At 33.5% G+C, this 10571-nt stretch overlaps 1 long non-coding RNA gene across 1 annotated transcript in view; it reads left to right on the plus strand.

Annotated features, from left to right (window-relative positions):
- The first annotated feature begins 2806 nt into the window (after positions 1–2806).
- Positions 2807–10571, plus strand: part of LOC117110457 — an 8982-nt gene continuing 1217 nt past the window's right edge. The window contains exons 1-3 of the long non-coding RNA XR_004445695.1: positions 2807–2847; positions 3235–3274; positions 9588–9645. This is a non-coding gene — a long non-coding RNA (uncharacterized LOC117110457). The remainder of the gene's footprint in view (positions 2848–3234; positions 3275–9587; positions 9646–10571) is intronic.

Below are 10571 nucleotides of genomic sequence, written 5' to 3' on the forward strand. Positions count from 1 at the left end.
ATACCAAAGTCATAAAACCAAAAACACCATAATTATTATTATTATTACCACTACTATAAAGACAGTGAGGAAAAAACGAAGACAACGAACCAGAAAGAGAAAACATAAAATAATCATAGAAATTCTAGAAAGTGGAAGAGACCCCAAAAACATAAATAAGTTAAACAACGAAAAACCAAGAATCAACCAACTCAAACGGAAAGATGGAAGTATAACATCAGATAGATCAGCAATACTAGAAATCTGTTCGGACTTCTACACAGATATTTACGCTTGAACAAAGACAGTAAAAAAGAAGAGCGAAACAGAAACAAATACACTACCACATATAATACCAACAGAAGTGGAAGATGCCATCAGAAAAATGAAGAAAAACAAAGCACCAGAACAGGACAATTTGACAAGTGACATCATTAAACTAAAATTAAAGAAAATCCCAATCACATGGAAAGAAGCAAAAGTAATTCTACTACACAAGAAAGATGACAAGACAGATATAAAAAACTATAGACCAATCAGCCTTCTCTCTAATACTTACAAGATATTTGCCAGAATAATTCCAAATAGACTAAAGAATATATTAGATCAACAACAACCAAGAGAACAAGCCGGCTTCAAGGGAGGCTTTTCCACAACAGATCATCTACAAACAGTAAACCAGCTCATTGAAAAAACAAATGAATTTCAACTCCATTTGTGTCTGAGATTCATAGACTACCAAAAAGCTTTTGACAGCATTGAACACAGGGATATGTTTGCTGCACTACGTAACATGGGAATCGATGAGGGTTACATACAAATAGTAGAAGAAATTTACACGAATGCAAACGCAAGAATTCACATAGATAATGGCATATCAAAAAAAGTGCAGATAAGAAAAGGTGTTAGACAAGGAGGCTCATTGTCCCCCAAGATATTCCCAGCCACACTGGAAGAGGTATTTAAGAAATCAAACCTAGAAGATAAGGGGATTAACATAGATGGAGAACAACTCACAAATCTAAGATTTCCAGACGATGTCATACTTATCATAACATCAGTCAATGATCTAGAACACCAGCTACGGAGTTTAAATAAAGAAAGCAAAAAGGTTGGTCTACAAATGCACACGGGAAAGACTAAATACATGACGAACTATAAATCACCAGATAAAATAACAATAGAAAATCACCAGATAGAAAGAGTAGAGAAATACACATATCGTGGACAATCATTGAAAATGAAAGATAGCATGAAAGAAGAAGTACCTGTTCGGATAAAGGAAGGTTGGAAATGCTTTGGAAGATATAAGGATATATTAACTAACAAAGAAATACCAACTTCCTTAAAAAGAAAAATCTTCAACCAATGCATCCTGACCAAAATGACATATGGCGCAGAGGTATGGTCAACTACTAAAGAAATGGAACAAAAACTAATAACTACACAAAGAGCAATGGAGAAAAGAATGCTGAACATATCACTAAAGTGAGACACGCCATCATTAGAAATCAAACAAAAGTAAAAGACATCATAGAGAAGATCAAGGAAATGAAGTGGAGATAGGCTGGACACATATCAAGAATTCAAGACAACAGATGGACTAAGAGACTAACAGAATGGCAACCACGGACAGGAAAGAGAAGGAGAAGAAGGCAGATAAGAAGATGGAAAGACGAACTAACCTCATATATGGGAACAACATCATGGAATAGATCGGCAGAAGACAGAAAGAAATGGAAATTGCTTCAGGAGGGCTTCATCCAGCAGTGGATGAACGTAGCCTAGATGATTACCACTATTGTTGTCGTTGTCGTTGTTGTTGTTGTTTAAAAAAACAGACCCGTTCCTATTTCATTCGCTGCTCTCATTTTGTTTCATCTCAAGAGCTGCTGAAATGCAATTATAAACAAAGCACGTCTTTCGGATGAGACGCTCTAACCGTCGGTTCCGTATCCATAATATACGGTTACTATGCACGTTAAAGACCAACGTATGCCTACACTCCTCGAAAATGAGAAAGGGATTGGGATGGGGTTCCTGAATGATGACCAATTGTATATCTGCCACTGTTTTTATGAACTATTGAGGCTTGGCTTGCGTTTCATAATCGCAAGGAAAAGGCGTATTATAAATGACTATTACCAGTGTCAGTATACAAAAAAGGTACGGTAAAGTTTAATATAAAAAGAGTTTGACCAAAAACCGAAAGTTCCACTGATTAATATCAGATAAAAGATGGTATAATACATACTCCTAGTATCGAAATGCACGCCATCGTGTCGGGATTCAATATTTCGACATTAATTATGTCATGACATAATTAATGTCGAAATATTGAATCCCGACACGATGGCGTGCATTTCGATACTTGGAGTATGTATTATACTCTCTTAAAAGAGGTTGAGCCTAAATCCTAAAATGTATAGACGCCTACACCTAAACTCCGTTACACACTATTGGGTCACATACACTGGGTTATTACAAACATGAACATCAAGTGTACTTGAATAACTCTTCAGCATTTTCGTGTATAAAAGAGAATACAAATATGAAAGAGCATTGACGTTTTAAAAGCAAAGTTCAAAACAAGCAAAGCAATAACACAGAACTAAAGTAAGCAAAATAATTTACAATCTCGGCCTTGGTGAAAGTTACCTGTATAGGACTATGTATTTCCGTTAATGTTTTGTTATCTTTTCGTAGGCAAGCTAATATAATAGTCGACACTTTCATGATTTGTATCGAAACCCATTCATGCGCATACTAATTTCATCTCGTAATTGAAAGCTTTACGTGACTATATAAAATAAATAGCAAAAGATTAGTAGTTATGTATATTGGTCGACATTTTCGAACCGCAACAGGGTGAGTAGAACATTATTCTTCTTGTTTTTTATACATTCTTTAAATACATCTCGTTCATCCTCAGTCAGTTGTGGTCGCCTCATTCAGTTGTTTTTCAGTGTCTAAAATCCACTACTATATAAATGCTATGTACAGAAAGAAAGCGAATTCACTCAGGGTAAAAAATATCCTGCCCAATGAACATGATGGCTTGATTGTGTAGTGTGTATAGACCTACTTTTCTTTATTTATTATTTTACTTCTTTCAATCTCTCCCACTTCTCTCTCTTATCCTTCTTCTTTGTAATCTCATAAGCCACCTCTATTTCTATGCTTTGCCTATATATCAGTGAGGCCTTCAAACAGGTCAGGAAAAATCAATGAGAAATGTTTCATTTTCGCTTTCAGGACGATAGTGAACACAATGAGATTGTTAACAATATGCAGTGTAAGTAGTAAAGTAAAAGTTAAGCCTTTTATTATGCAGTTAAAACTATTTTAGCATCAGGTGTAGGGCGTTTGTCAGTCGTGAGTTCGAGACTATGCTCTCAGTGCTTTTTGTGTCATTTGTCAACACACTTTGTAAAACAGACTTATCTTACTTTCAATTTATGTTCTGTTGTCAACAGAACATATGTATTTCCGTTAATGTTTTGTTATCTTTTCGTAGGCAAGCTAATATAATAGTCGACACTTTCATGATTTGTATCGAAACCCATTCATGCGCATACTAATTTCATCTCGTAATTGAAACCTTTACGTGACTATATAAAATAAATAGCAAAAGATTAGTAGTTATGTATATTGGTCGACATTTTCGAACCGCAACAGGGTGAGTAGAACAAAAAAGGCTCATTGAATGAGCCTTTTTTCACTGGCGAATTTATTCGCGCGAATCGAAAGCATCGATTTATGCGCATGCGCATTTCACATTTCTATCAAGTTTTTGCAAAGCGAAAAAATGTGCAACTAATCAAAGCTCAGCTTTGATTCGTTCGAATAAATTTGATTTCTTAATTGTTCATACTTAATATTGAATTTGAAGTAACTTTCCCCGGGTTCTAAGTAAGCTTGTTTTACGAAAGTAATTTTAAATTACAATTCAATTTTATCGCGGTGCACGATGTCTTCGCGGTGATGAAAAAATGAGGAATTTTTTTTTTCACACGAACCTAAAACAAATCAAGCCAAGCGTCCACTAATTGAAAAATAGGTACCTAAAAGGTACATGTGGCTACTGAATTGCCTTTTTTTTCTGTTTGTATATTATGTTTTAATGTATTCCATTTGTTAGTGTTGTTTTAAGTTCAAGCGAATAAGGAGATGCCAGATCTGCTTCAGGGTGGTGAAAGAAACATTTTCATTTGTTTTTCAAATAAATCAATTTTAATTATCAAAAATATTAACATTAATTACAGTGAATATGAGGAAAGTCATGTATATAGTTTTCAACTAAATAATAAATGTCAACTAAATAATAAAATATACAAATACAATTTTTAACACTTCTTTTTATTTAGGAATAAAAAATGTCTTTATTCTGTAAAAGCTTGAATAAGCGCTGCGGCGCTTAAAACATATTTGGAGGCTTCAGTGCGGTGCTTATTCAAGAGCGGCGCTCATAAAAAGAAATACCTGTACTGTACTGGTGTGGCGCTTTTCATGCCTGTTCCTATGTTACATATCTCACATTCCCGTAGTACAATAGGCCTATCATAGGTCCAATGTCATAGTAAATATACACTTTAATACAGAAAAAAAGAAATACTTGTGTATTCATTGTGTTATTTATTCATCTTAACACTGTATACATTGTATTTAGAACCCAAATTGCTTAATTACACACAAGGTAATAATATACTCTTAAGAGCCGCGGCGCTTTTTCGCATTTAGGGTAATGAAAAACTATATAATCTGAATCCACGATTTTGTAACAAGATAGCAATAAAGGCTTTTATTTTAATTTTCGATGGATCAATCAGCATACCCCATTTCTTGGGTTGAACTTTGGATTGGATTGGATTTATTCGGTGTAAACACCAAGGATAGCCCATGAAAGTCTAGAAGAAAACTTATTTCCAGTGGGGTCCTTCTTGTGGTGATTGGGCAGTTCACCGGGAGACAATCCCCTACTCTTTTCCGAAGAGTGTACTGCGTTCTTTAATGTGCAAATGGGCCATAGATGCACACGGAACCAACGGCTTAAACGTCCCATCCAAAAGACGGTGCGCTATTGTAACTTGTATTTCAGCCCTCCAGCTGAAACACAAGGAAAGGCAGCGATGGGAATTAAACCGGGGACCTAGAGATCTCCACGGTTTTGGTTCCTGAAAGCTGTATAACCTTAGGTTTTATGGTTACGAGTTGAGTGTTGCATACACTTGAAAGCAAAGAATTGTTTTGGGTTGATAAATTCCTAAATTTGGAATGGTATCTCTTCCAACTGCCTTATTTGAACTTTTGAGTTTATAAGAATATTGGTACCGAAATCGCTCAGCTTCACTGGAATTTGGTTTTCAATAGTTCTGGAATTCAGTGTGATTTGAAGCGGAAAAACAGTTTCTTAAAAAAGTTTCTGCAGTGGTTTGTAATTACATTTTGATGTACTGATTTGTGTTTGTTTTTTCAACTGGAGACAGCAGCCTACATTATGAATGTAGGCTTCCCATGTCTTCTTTTTCCCATATTTTTCAGTTTATTAACCTGAAATGATAAAGTATAAAATGCTAAGTTAAATATTGATGGTGAATATTTAGTAAAATATGAAAATGACTATAGATTTTTTTTAATGAAGATTTACATACCTTAAGGGCACAATTGCAGTATTATTGGTTTACAATTTTGCTACCTGTTTCATAATTTCAAGCATGGTCTACCTACACAGAACTTACTATTGCTTGGCATCGTACATAAAAAAAATGTGGAGACAGGTACCTAACATAACATAAAACTAAAAGGATCCGCTGAGTGTCGAATAATTTTTGTAACATTCGTAACCTCCCGCATTCGTAACTTCTTGCATTTTATCGGAAATATTCGCCAAATTAATTACGAGCGTTGATTGGTATTCGGCTCGTGATCAAATGTGTCGACTGGTACCGAGATTCACAGTCACTTACCTCGGTAACCATTCGATGACATAGTAGCTACTTTCAGTAGCCACTCAAAAATTATTGGACGGTGGGGAATAATCAAATAACATTGGGGGTCGCAGTGATGACGTCACGATTGACTTATAATTATGACTAGCGACTGAAAAAATATTATTTAAACATATTATGTTCAATTTATAATTTACAACAAAGACTACACCAACAAAATGTATATGCATCGTTTTAGTGACACGTTGCCTGTGACAACATCTAAACAGGTGGCCCAAGAAGGCTTAGGTGACGATGAAGCAGTGATACGTACCATGTGATTATTCACAAGTTTCTAATACACCTTTCTCGATCATTAAATGAAGTAATTGAAGTAGAAGAAATTATATTTGGTATTGTAAGTAATGCAAAGATTGTCAATGGACGTTACAGCTTAGGAAGAACTCCTGGAAAGGCTGACCTGGTTATCGCTAAGCCAGTAAGGAATGATTCTAATAGAAGATTTCAATGTCAGATACTGACACAAAGCGGAAACTTAATATTTTCAGATCCTTTCATCCTTACTGTATATTGTAAGTACGGCATGTTTGCATCCTGTATTGAGTATACGTACAAATGTTTAACAGTTCAAAAATAGTAAATTATTAAGTTGTATTTACCACATATCAATCCATGAAATTATTTTTTTGGACAAACTTTATAAAAGTTAGGACAAACAAACCCGTAAAACCAATGACTAATTATTGGCAGAGGTGATCGTAAAAGTAATAAAATATTTACAACTGAATTTTCAATTGGAAAGCAAACTGTACAGTATAACTGGAGTACATAAATCTATTAAACGAAATTCAGATTTTCCATATTTTTAACTTTATTTGCTCTACACAGAATATTTTAAAAGTGAGATTGAAGTAAGAAACAAATCCTGGGATTTGAACCCAGGACCTGAAATAATAGAAAACAATTAAAAATCAGTAACTCCACTTTTTAATTTATTTTAAATTTTACTAGGACAAAATAATATATTAGTAGCAATATTTTACAAAGTACAAATCAACATTGTATGTTGGTTTTGTTTTTTTTTTTTTTATCAGAGCAGGGACACCATTTAATTTAGAGCAAAATAAATAGTATTTATACAGTATCAGTTAACATGACTGTAATGTTCATACTTGCATAACCTCGAGTATGTATTTGTTTGTTTATTAAATATTTATTAATGAAAGCATAATTGATTGTGTTTTAAACATAGTTATCATAAGGCTAGAGGAGTCAATTATAATCATCATTTCAACTTTAACCGCACTTACCAGTACTTATGATAACTGGCTGCATAACACTTACAACAAAAAATTAACTGGCACTCTCTTCATCGATCTTAAAAAAGCTTTTGACACTCTTAATCACAATATCATCATTTCTAAACTTCCCTTTTATGGTTTTTCCCCTTCAACAATCTCATGGCTTCATTCTTTTATTTCCAACCGTTCTCAGCAAGTTCTCTTTGGTCAAACTCTTTCTTCGACTCAAGCTTGTTCTATAGGTGTCCCTCAAAGTTCGACCTTAGGCCCTTTTATTTTTTCTATCTACATTAATGACCTTCCGACTGCACTTACCACTATCTATCCTAACATCAATGTTGATATGTATGCAGATGACACAATCATCTACTACAGCAACATCTCACTTCAACATATAGAACAGAAACTCTACTCTCCATCTACTCTCTGTGTGGCTCAAATCTAGTAAACTAACACTTAATGTCAATAAAACCAAATCTATGCTCCTTGGCTCTTCTAACAAACTGAAAGTTCATAATAACAAAATCAACCTTCATTTAGATAATACATATATTCAATCTGTAACTTCTCATAAGCACCTTGGTGTAATCATTGATAATAGTCTAACTTGGAAATCCCACACTTCCCCTCTCTGCAAAAAACTGAACTCCATTGTCTACCTACTTGCACGTACCTCTAAATTCACTAACTCATCCTCTCTTCACCTTTTATATAGGCCTAATTCTTTATTTCTTTCTAGACTTGATTACTGCTGTGCTGTCTGGGGATCTAAACCTTCTACCACATTCAAAGTTCAAAAAATTCAAAACAAAGCTATACGAATTTTATTGAATCTCCGTCCAACTACTCAATTATTTTCCTCTCACTTTCTAAAGGCTAACACTCTTCCTAATCAACTCAGATATCAGTTTCAACTTGGCTGCCTAAATTTTAAGGCCACAATATCGCTCCTCAAACTATCTGTCAATCCATCACTAAAATCATTGCTAATGGCCGCATGAATACTCGCCAGACTACTAAAGGTGATCTCCTTATTCCTAGGCCCTGCTTAGAACTGTTTAAACTTTCTTTCAGCTTCAATGCCCCCTCGTTCTTCAACTCACTCCCTTAAAAAATCAGAAATTCTTCAAGCATCTCATCCTTTAATCTAACCTCAAAATCTATCTCTCTCTTTCCTTGGTTTAGTTTTTTCCCTCTGTCTGTCTCTCTCTCTCCCCAGTGAGCCCTCTGTCTCTTTTTTTCCTTCAGGCTGGCCCTAAACTTTAAAATTTAAATTAAAATTTTATTTTCACTTCATTTTTTTTTGCTTTTCTTTATTTGCCATATTATTCTGCTTTTAATTATTTTATAGTTAATTTGATTTTATTTTAAATTTTATTTATACAATATGTATATATATTGTAATAATTTCTTTTCCTTTGTTACTTGGTTTTTATTATAATTTTTCATTTTAATTTCTTTGTTTATTTATTTATATTTCCTTTGTTACTTGTGTTATGTTCTTATAACTTATAAATATATATAATTTTTTTTTTTAATTTTATTTTTAACTTCGTTATTTGTTGCTTTTTTTGTGCCTTATTATTCTGCTTTTAATTATTTTATAGTCAATTTGATTTTAATTAAAATTTTTATTTATATAATATATTTATATGTAATAATTTCTTTTCCTTTGTTACTTAGTTTTTTTTAAATTTATTTATTCATTTTTTTAAATATTTTATATATATATATATATTTTTCATTTTAATTTCTTTGTTTTTCTATTTATATTTCCTTTGTTACTTGTGTTATGTATTGAGGGTTCCTAATGATCAGCTCCGACTGGATGGACAACCCTCGTAAAATATTGTTGAAATAAAAATAAATAAATAAATAAAACGTATTTTAGTTCTTTCAATTAATGTACAAAGAAAGTAAATGTTTTTATATTTTAGCATATAAATGTCCGGTATATTAGACAGTGTTGAATAATGTTTAGCAAATTATTTGAAATGATTCACCGATTTATTTAAAACAGGTCCGGCCAGTTAGATCAGTAGCAATATTTTTCCTTTATTTGTTTATCATACAAAGTATTAATTTCTATAAATTTTCAGATCTAGGCAAGCCCGTCCTCACTGCCTCAACAACTGTAAAATATTGTCTATGTAACTAAAGATTCAAGAACATTGTCTGTATAAGTTATAAGTTAGGGTAAAAAATTACAATAACACAATTACATGATGCTCAATGCCAAAACATTGTCTTAAGAATAGACATCAAACACTAAAAGGAGAATAATAACATGAAGAAATTTAAAAGATTAATTAATAATAATGTAGTGTAAATTTGTATATTATTTCTTGTTTATATTCAGCATCTATTCCAGTTCTTACTGTATTTGGTTTTACTTCTGTTGCTGAGTGTACCTAATGGTAAGTTGAGGCAACTCTGTAGAGATTGCATATTATTTATCATATTTCTTTCGCTATCATATATTATTCATATAATAAATTTCCTGTTGATCAAGTATTCATACTCAAGAACTTGCAATTTTGCCAGCATCTTATTTTGTATGGCATTTTCACTTTAATGTCAGTGTAGGCCCTTTATGTAAAAGTTGCATGATATTAAATAAAGGCGACCCCTTAAATTGACATTGTCATTGGCAGCGTTCGATTTCCAGCACTTTTTGTGTGTAGAAAAAACTGCTATGCACTTTTTATTTTGTGTAGCAATCCAAAAATTGTGTATAGAATTTTTTGTGTGGGGCGAAAAATTCACGGCATCTTAAACGTCGGAAGAAAGCTTCCAGATCCAAAAATAGTTGTTGTGGGTCAGCCTGCCTCGGTTTTGGGCAAAATTTGAGTCCTCGGGATAGAAGTTTGGTTTCTCCTTCGGAAAGCTGACAGTTCATTTGAACAACTGTATCCGTGGTGTTGCGCGGATTATCACTAAAGCGCCGAATGAACCTTCTAGGTTTACGTGAAAGCCAAACATTGTGCGAAGGTTGGATCACTTGTGTTGAAGAGATATTGTCTCGACCAAATTTGTGTTGTCTCCTCAGGGAAAGTTCCTTGGAAAGCTAAAGGCAATCCTTGGCAATAATCTTGAGTTTGTTTTGAAACTCAGATATAGGAAGGTCTCTTTTTAGCCTTCTAGTCCTAAAGTGAATTTGGTTGTCGATGTCTTTGAGGAGTTTGCGGCAGTTGCCAATTAGGACCTCATTTAATCAGGAAGGCCAAAACTAAACTTTAGAGGCAAGCCCCAATAAATAAGCCAAATGATTTATCCAGAATAAATTGAAATGCCATTGGTTTAATTTAGTGTACTGGGAGAACGTTCCTAATATTGAGTCCAA

The sequence above is a fragment of the Anneissia japonica genome, unplaced genomic scaffold, assembly GCF_011630105.1.
Source record: "Anneissia japonica isolate Jap-2015-1 unplaced genomic scaffold, ASM1163010v1 scaffold8327_len73589_cov114, whole genome shotgun sequence".
In the NCBI taxonomy this organism is placed as follows: Eukaryota; Metazoa; Echinodermata; class Crinoidea; order Comatulida; family Comatulidae; genus Anneissia; species Anneissia japonica.